At 52.3% G+C, this 9,452-nt stretch overlaps 1 long non-coding RNA gene and 1 other non-coding gene across 2 annotated transcripts in view; one reads left to right on the top strand and one right to left on the bottom strand.

The window, feature by feature from the left end:
• Positions 1 to 9,452, bottom strand: part of LOC114053708 — a 22,496-nt gene extending 13,044 nt beyond the window's left edge. Inside the window, exon 1 of the long non-coding RNA XR_003570413.1 lies at positions 9,408 to 9,452. This is a non-coding gene — a long non-coding RNA (uncharacterized LOC114053708). The remainder of the gene's footprint in view (positions 1 to 9,407) is intronic.
• TRNAE-UUC lies at positions 705 to 776 on the top strand. The gene has a single exon. It is a non-coding gene; the product is annotated as a tRNA-Glu (tRNA).

The raw sequence follows: 9,452 nt of genomic DNA, 5'->3' as shown, positions 1-9,452 counted from the left end.
TCTGTCTCTGTGTCTTATCTCACCCTCTGCTCTCCCTCTTTGTCTCTTTCTCTGTCTGTCTCTCTCCATCTCTTTCTCTGTCTCTGTATGTCTCTCTCCTTCTCTCTCTGTCTCTGACCCTCTGTTCTCTCTCACCCTTTCTGTCTCTCTCCCTCTCTGTCTCTCTTTGTCTCTGTCTCTGTGTCTCTATTTCTGTCTCTCTCTTTGTCTCTCTCTCTGACTCAGTCTCTTTCTATCTCACTATCTCTCTCTCTCACTCGGCGTGGGCTTCACCGAGCGGAAGCATGGCTCAGGTGGTGGGCAGGGGGGTCCTCGAGGTGAGTGCCATCAGGACAGCTCAGACAACATGGGCATGTGCCGCTGGCAGGTTAAGGGTGCCCTGCTAGATGCCAGTGCAGGGAGCTTGAACTTTACTTTCCAGGGCTCTTACCTAACACTTTGCCCGTAAAAAAACTCCGGATAAAATATTTATCGAACAAATGAACGCAGCTCACTTGCTTCTCTGGGCACGGCTTCTGTTGCCCCTCCATTCTTTACGTAAACAGTGCCAGGGAGCTTCAGAAGGGAGACCCAGGCAGAGACCGAGAGATCAGGAATAGAGCCCCAGGCTTCTGGCAGAGCCCAGCCGAGTCGAGCCAGTGAGCCAACACAAGACAGGAAGTGCTACTTTAACAGAGCAGTGACGAGGTGCCTTCTGAGCAGCTTCCCATATGGTCTAGCGGTTAGGATTCCTGGTTTTCACCCAGGCGGCCCGGGTTCGACTCCCGGTATGGGAAAGTGGTGGTCTTTTTCTTTCCTGACAGACAGAATCAATTACCTTTTACAAAACAGCTTCCGTATCATTTAATGGACTTCCTTGGAATAAAATCGGCCGGTTCCCTTTGTACGGGCCAGTGCCTGTAGTCTGAGTGGGCCTCTAGATGGCAATGTGGGCAGGCCCAGGCCCAAGTGGAGCCCGGGGAAAAGCTGACTTGTCTGGGGAGAGCTTTCTCTCCTCACTGGGCAGTTCCCTTAAGGGGCTGTGGGCCAGGTTTCCTTTGGATGGCACACGGACGTTCTCCCATCTCTGCCCCCAGCTGCCAAAGTGATATTCCTGAAGCAGAGATCTGAAAACGTCAACCGCCCCCCGCCCCACCCCCCCAAAAAAATCTCCAGTGGCTCTTTATTGCCCCTCGGAGGAGAAAACCCAGAGTGCTCCGCGTGGCCTTTGGGCCCTCTCCAAGGCCATCGCTCTAATTCCTCTCTTTCTATTCAATTCCTGGCCGTTCACCGCTGGGAAGCCCAAACTTCCTTAAGGAGTCGGCAGGCCTCCACCTCAGTGTTCCATGGGAATGCCCTATCTCCCCCTTGCAATCCTTTCCTATCGTTTTGGAGATGCTTGTCTGTGTGTGCCCCCCAACCCCAGGGTCTCTTCCCAACCTTGTCATCCCTCCTCAAACCTGCCATGGCTCCCTCTCCCCCTTTCTCTCAGGCAGAATCTTGCCTCCTACTTTACAGAAAACATGGCGGCCATTCACCGTGAGCTGCCTCTACACCCCTCTTCCCCATCTCCTGTCTCTCAGGTGTCTTCCTCCACTGTCTCCTCCTTGACCCTGTCTCACATGAAGAGGTGGCCTTACTCCTAACCGTGGCCAGCCCCTCCCCCTGCACAGGGGATCCCCTTCCAGCCCGCCTCCTCCAGCAGATCGCCCCCTCGGCCATCCCCTCTCCCTCACTTATCTTCACCCTCTCCCTGGCCCCTGGCTCCTTCCCTGCTGCCTGCAAACAGGCCCGTGTCTCCCCATTCTGAAAAACCCTCACCTGATCCTTCCATCCCTGCTAACTATCATCCTATACAGTATGTCTTCTGTCCTTGGCGGCTAAACTCCTTGGAAAGACACCTGCCCTATGTGCCTCCACTCTCTTCTCACTCTCTTAACCCCTTGCAGCTTCTAACCTTACCACTCCACCAAAACCCATCTCTCCAAAGTTACTCATGGTCTCGTAGTTGCCTTTTCTCAGTCCTCATTCTCCTTGACCTCTCTGCGGCCTCTGACACCGTGGGTCACCCTCTCTTCCTTGGTCCTCTCTTCTCTCTAGGTTTCTGGGACACCCCACTCCCTCCTGGTTCTCCTCCTCCCTCTCTGACCACTCCTTCTCAGTCTTCTCTATACCGCCTCACCTGGTGAACTCACCAACTCCCATGGATTTAATGACCTTCTCTATGCTGATGATTCTCATATCTACCCATCCTACTCCAGGCTCTCTGCTAACCTCCAGTTTCCCATCTCAAATTGGATGGCCGGTAGATGTCTGAAACTCAATATATCGAAAATGGACTCATCTGCCCCCTAAACCCTTCCCTATTACTGTGGAGGGTACCCCCATACTCCCCATGCCTCAGGCTCCCAACCAAGGAGCCATCCTGGACCCCTCACTCTCTCTACCCCCACAGCCAATTTGTCAGCAGGGCTTGTCTTGCAGCATCTCTCAGATATACACCCTTCTCTCCTCTGACACTGCCCCTATCCAGGTGAGGCCCTCATCTCCTCATGCCTGGACTACTGCAGCAGCTGCTGGGGAAAGCAGCCTGTTGCCAATCCCTCCCCACTCCAATCCATCCTCCATTCAGTCACCGACGTGACTTTCCTAAAGCAGAGGTCTGATCATGTCACACACCCATACCCACATACACACACCACTCTGGCTCCCTATCGGCCCCAGGAGCAAATACAAGATCCTGTGTTTGGCATCCAAAGCCCTTCATGTCCTGCCCTCTCCTGCCTTCCCGGTCATCTTACACCTGACTCCCTGCCACGTCCTCTTCCGTCCAGCGAGGCCGGCCTCCTGATTGCTCCATAGACAAGACCCTCCATCTCTCAGCTCTGGGCATTTTCTCTGGCTGTGCCAGGCCTGGAACGCTCTCCCCCCTCTGCTCTGCCCACTGACCTCCCTGGCTTCCTTTAAGTCCCAAATAAAGTCTCAACCTTGGACAGGAAGCCCTCCTCAGCCCCTCTTCACTGCAGGGCCTTCCCCTGTTAGTTATTTCCTATTTATCCTGTACAGAGCTTGCTTTGTATAGATTTGTTTGAATGATGCCTCATCCCGTTAGACTGTAAGCTCCCTGAGGGCAAGGACTGTCTTGCCTCTTTTTTATATCCCCAGTGCTTAGCACAGTGCCTGGCACATAGGTGCTTAATAGATCTTTATTGTTTGATTTATTGGTGTAAGGGAACAGGCACTTGGCATGAAGTCAGGAGACACCAGGGTTTGAACTCTGTGGTGGATGCTTACTAGCTGGGTAACCTTGGCCGAGTCATTTAACCTCCTTTTGCCTCAGTTTCCTCATCTGCAAAATAGAGATAATGCTTGCACTACCTATCTCATGCATCGTAGTAAAGAAAGCACTTTGTAAACCTTATGGTTCCAAACAAACTCAACTGAGTGGGGGGAGGGGACGGGCAATGAGCCTCCTAGCAACACCCCAAAATGCTGAAATGTGTAGAAGTGGCCAGATAGAGTGGCCTGGAAGCTTGACCAGGAAGGGAGGAGGGATGGATTTGGGGAGCAGAAAGAGGGATATCATACTAAGGAGACAAGCTGGAGGGTTTCCTCCTAGGTGAGGGACACAGCCACACAAAGGCCTGGAGCCAGGACACGTGAGCCCCCACTATAAAAGGGAGGCTCCAGAAATCTGGCCGGAAGGCAAGACTCACAGGCTCCAGACCTGGACACGCAGCTCCCCCTTGTGGGATGGGGGAACAGGACCAGAGGAGTCGAGGGGCTGGCCCGAGCCAGGCTGAGGGTAAGCGATAAGAGTCCAGACTTCTCTATTGCCCAGTCAGCCAAAGCATTGGGTTGTCACTGAAGCCAAAGCTCCAGAGCTTCTGGACGTTAGGACACCACAATGCGGTAGCGGAGAGCCAGCCTGCAGAGGCTGTCAGATGCCAACCTAAGTTCCATTTCATTTGTTAGGAAGTAGAGGGTGGCAAGCCCCTGAAGGGTCGTGAACAGGAGCTATACCAGGAAGATCACTATGGCAAGTGGAGGAAGGATGAAGAGGGGAAAGACTAGGGATAGGAAGGCCTGGCAAGAAGCAATTACCATAATCCTGCAAGAGGTCAGAAAGAGGGGATGGCAGTGCCCAGAGAAAGGTGATTTGGGGCAGGGGAAAATGACAGGCCCTGGCACCTACCTGGCTGCGTGTGTGATGGAGGGCAGGGGGTAGCCAAGGGAGAGGGCAGAGTGCAGACTGATGGGAGGGCTCTGGCCTGGGTGCCAGCCACACAGACAGGGCAGAAAGGAGGAGGGGCAGTGGGGAAGGAAGCGATGAGGACAATTCTGAATGCATTGTTTGCTTCTAGTTGTTCCCAGCAGAACGGAACCTCCCCAACAGCAGGGCACATTTGGCACATTTGGCACATTTGGTACATTGGGGTTTGCCTCCGGGTCCTAGCAGGATGCCTGGCACAGAGCAGGTACTCTAGAACTTCGGGCTGAATTCAAATAACCCGGTTGTTGGCGACTTTTCCTTGGTTTCTATAGCTACATTTGACATAATTGATGGAATTACACTATAGAATTCCTCTACTTTTTTACATGTTTCACAAACTTCTAGATTTTGCTTTTCTATCACATTCAGTGCTAAGGAGGCATTTGTGCCTTTCACCAAACCTTTTTGAGCGTGTTCACTTTTAGTCCTCTCCACAAGTGGCTTACAAAGGCAGCTTTACTGTCTCCAGGAAAGCCCTGGTCATTCTCTCCACTGTAATTTGACTGGAAATTGTGATTACTTTAGACACAGGTTAAATGACACATAAAATCTGATCTCAGCCTGAAGGCCCCTGCAGAGCAGAGGACAGGCCTCCATGCTGCTTTAAATCAGCATCAAGACTTTCCAAAGAATCTGATCATCTAGTCAGAATCAATGCTCTCTGGCTCACATATGCAGATGACGTTGATGGACAAAATAGAGCCAAACCATTCATTTTTCCCATTTCCATCGCGAAGGCTGGAAACGACTCCATTGGCTCCTTCACAGGCCAACCTGAGGTGCAGCTAAAGCAAAGTCACAGAATGAGAGAAGTGGGAGACCACCTGAGGGATCACGGGATAACCCTTTTATCCTATGTAACCCCTGTCCCGGAGACCATTAGTTTGGGACTCTCTCCCCATCGGTGCAGACGAATGCCCTGCCCTTCGTGAGGGGCTGGAGAAGTGATAGCTTCTGCTATCGGCCGGTCCCCTTCGGGCACTTAGCAAACTTCAAGAGAGAAGATGGAAGAGGCCCCTGACAGAAAAGACTGAGAAGACAGCAACCTGAAGCGGGGGTGGCATCTGCCACCTTCTCTCTTGAAGCTGGACAGACCCGAAGCAGATATCCCAAGCAGACCTGAAGCTTCATGTGTCCTGGGACTTGACCTGGAAACTCCCAAAAGGGACTGCTGAAGGTGGGAGCTCAGCTGCCTCTCACCGACTCTGCCCCGCCCCTTTATGCAGGGCAGGGTCGGGTCTTCATCATTCCCACCAGTGAGGAGGGAGGCCCATACCAAAGGGCTTTGGGAAAGAGGGATGCACTAGCAACCAGGAAAGTGAGGGCCAGAGAGCCAAAGGGATTTCTCTAATATTAGCAGCAGAGCTGGGGACTAGAAAACCTGGGTCCTCCTGAGTTCCAATGCCAGGAAGGAAGGAAGGAAAGAAAGAAGGAAGGGTAGGAAGGAGGAAAGAACCTAGAATTGATATTTATAAAATCTTTTAAGGTTTACAAAGCACTCTACATGCACTATGTCATTTGATCATCAAAACATTCCTGGAAAAATATAAATTAAAAAAAACACAACCATTCCTGGGGGGTATTGGGGGGAGGGAGGATGGACCAGATCTAGGATTTTCTTGTTTAAGAGAGTCGCCTGGGGCACTGAGAGGTAAGTAACTTGCCCAAAGTCACACAGCCTGTAAAGTACTAGGGACAGGATTTAAACCCAGATCCCTCCTGATTCCAGGCGCAATGACCTTCCACCAATACCACAATGTCAGAGGAAAGGGGGAATAAAGACATGGCCTTTGTCTTTAGTGTCACTCTCCCTCTGGTGCCCTTCCTCCTTGCTTTTTGGCATCTCCCCCAGTGGGCACGACTCTTCAGGATGACCTGCCCCCGTGGCCGCCCAGGATTAGTCGGTCCCGTGTTCTCTGCTCCTCCTCAGACTTACTGGTCTCAACCCCTTCCTGACCAGGTTCTGTCTTCCTGCCAAAGCTACGTGCTCAGCTCCTGACCAATACCAGTGATCACAGGTTCATCTGTGCCTGGATCCTAAAGGGACAAGATTTCCCCCAGCTCTCCCCAGAGCAGTCCATCTTCCAGGAGATGTAGTGAGCTCTGGCTATGTGGGGGCTTAGAGTAAGAGGACCCTGCTCGGGGTGGTGCCTTCAACTTTCACTGTGTGCCCTCAGACAAGGCTCTTCCCATCGTCAGGGCTGTTTCCTCTTCTGCAAAACAAGGGGTTGGACTAGATGTCTTCGGAGGTCCCTTCCAGCTTTAACCTTCCAAATATAATGGGGATTTTCACTCACTGCTGCTATTATATAACCCCATCCTGGGACACTAATGGTGGACCACCGAAGGAGACACCGGAGGCCCCGAACCTCTTTAATGCTAGCACTGGACGGAAAGAGGGATGCCCAGTGCAAGTCGTGACCGTTTCGGGGTTCAACTGAAGTGAACTGGAGAAGGTGGTGCTTATTGCTGAGGAAGTGAGTGGTCGTCAACATGAACATTGAAGTCCCCAAGGAGGAAGGCAGGAGATGGGATAGAGGAAGATTGTGAGCCAGGTACTGAAGGCATTGAATAAATTGGGATGATGACCTGGAGGTCACTAAATGACAGTGAGGAGGATGGAGAAAGGGTGGCACTAGACTGTATGTGAAAGAAGGAAGACCAACCAGGGATGGTAATGGAGCGATGGCCTTGGAGGGGCGATGGCCAGCCAGTTGTCTGTCCTCTTGGCCCTGGGAGTGGGGGCAGTGGCCTGACCTCCAGTGGAAAGGCTCGCCAAGGACGCAGTGTGCTTGGGGAAGAGAGAGATTTCTGATAGGTGGGAGGAACGCTGTTTGCAGATTGTCCCAATGGCCCTGCTTGCTTCTGACTTGCCCCCTCAGGCCTCCCAGTCCCGCCGATTGTGGGAGTGGGAAGGAGAGTTAGCCTCCTGCCTCCCTGGCCTTCCCCCATCATCGTCACAGCAGGCAGCATGAAGGCTACGGGGCCACCACCTTTCCTGACTCACTGGGACACCTGGGACACTGCGGCTTCTACTGACTTACTTGTTTCTTTTAGCTCGGCAAATCAGCATGGACCCTGTCAGCAGGTGCCTGGCTAACGGCTGGGGCCGATCAATGGTCTCTGGGCAGACCTCATTTCAGAGAAGCCAAACCTACTCCCGAGCTGGAAGGGACCTTGGTGTCACACCACCATCCTACCACCTCATTTTACAGAAAAAGAAACTGAGGCCCAGCAAGAAAACACATCATTAAGTGCCTACTGGACATGTTTTCAAAAGGACAGTCTCTACCCCCCAGGGAGCTGTTGACATTATACTGAGGAAGGGAAGTGATATACAACATGTTCATGGGGATGATGCATGGTAGGGGACAGCAGGGGGCAAACGAGAGAGCCCCAGGAACATCTGAAGAGGGAGAGGGAAGTCAGCTGGAGAGCGAAGAGCACCAAGCCAGGCCTCCTCCTCCTCTACCCAGCAGGCATCCTCAATGGTTGTGGGGTTTCACCACCACCCACTGAGCCACGTTTTCTGGATTCATGAGGTTGTCGGTAAGGGCTCCTTCCTCACTGATGAATCACTGATATGTTGTCAATAGTCCCCACTGCCTGAGCCTGGCCTGACCAGACGAGGCAGTCAGGTCGAGGGACTGAACTGAAGTATGCCGACACTCGCTGACTTCCAGCTCCTGACCAGCGCGGGGCTGCAGGATGAGCCATCTGTAAAAGTGCAGCTGGAAGGCGCCTCAGAGGTTACAAAGTCTAAGCCCTTTAATTTACAGATGAGGAAAGCAAGGCCTAAGATCACCCAGTAAATGGCCAAGCCAGAATTTGAACCCAACTCCTCTGACTTGAAATCTAGTATTCTTCTGGAAAACACAGGAATGAGTGGAAATGATCTATTCATTAGTCAGTGAGTACAACTGCCATGAGCAGCCAGCTGGGAGTACCAGCAAGTCACAAGAGCCACATCACGCCATCCCAGAAGCCTGATTGCTGATTCTTGGATACATAGAGGGCCCTAGAGGGTGAGGAGTACGAAGGAGAAGCTGGGCTCCAGCTGCTCTCTGAAAGAACCAGATGCCCGAGCTCCTGATCTCTCTCTCTCTCTGTCTCTGTCTCTCTGTCTCTGTCTCTCTCTCTTTCTCTGCCCCCCCCCCCCGCAGGCCCCCGCAGCCCCCCCCGCAGCCCAGGAGAGGTTTTTACAAGTACTGATACTGCTGGGGTGGGAGGGGGTCACTGGCTGAAGGAGACTAGAGAAGTCTGGGACCTGGTTAGGAGATTTATCACTATTTCAAGATGATAAAATCCTTCCTAGCTTGGCCTTGCACAAGACATTTGCAAAAATGGTGGGTGGCCAGGGAGCATAAGCTGGGGGAGGCAATTTCAGGGAAATAGGAACTGAAGGAAAAGAGGAAGTCTCCACCAGGCTTCAGCTGCCTCCTCACCCTGGAAGATCCCTCTGCCCCACTCCCTAGTCCTACTCTTCCTGTGGGTGCTCAAGTGCCTCCTGGGGTCCAGGCAGCTATCCTTCACTCCTCTCCTGGCACCACTTCAGACTCTGTGGACTTGTCCCCCAACCCCCTGTTTTTCAGCTCCCTTTTATATGTCTTCTTCCCCCATTAGAATGGAAGCTCTCCTGAGAGGAGCCACAGTCTCATTATCTGCTCATGTTTACATTTCCAGTGCTTAGCACAGGGCAGGGCTAGGCATATAACAAGCACTTAAAGGCTTCTTGCCTTGACTTATGTGACTGAGTTTGAGCGCTCCTCCTAGCTGTGGGATCCTGAACACGTCAAGGAACTTCTCTGAGCCTCAGTTTCTTCCTCTGTAAAATGGGGACAGTCAGAGCACTTAGCTCACAGAGTTGCCATGAGGGCCAAAGGAGTTAATATATGGCGAGCCCTTGGCACTCTTACTGGGTTCTAGAGTGGTGAGCTATGATTAGCACATCAAAGGGAAATCAAGTCAGTAGGTCTTTCTAGCCCTTCCTGCTCTCCTCCATTCCTATTTTATCAATAGAATATCTGAGGGAAAGGGGGGGACCATATAAGGAAACAAGACTTTTGCTTCCCTTTCCCTTTCCCAAAGGCCTCCCCTGCGGCCCCCTAGAGCTGAGGAAGCGCTCCGATGAAGACATCGTCATTTGCTTTCTTACCCGGTCCTTTGGGTTTCCTGCGGTCTAAAGTGCTGAGCGTCTCCT

The sequence above is a fragment of the Vombatus ursinus genome, unplaced genomic scaffold, assembly GCF_900497805.2.
Source record: "Vombatus ursinus unplaced genomic scaffold, bare-nosed wombat genome assembly UNPS02004179.1, whole genome shotgun sequence".
Classification (NCBI taxonomy): Eukaryota; Metazoa; Chordata; class Mammalia; order Diprotodontia; family Vombatidae; genus Vombatus; species Vombatus ursinus.
This window is presented reverse-complemented; position numbering and strand designations above follow the sequence as displayed.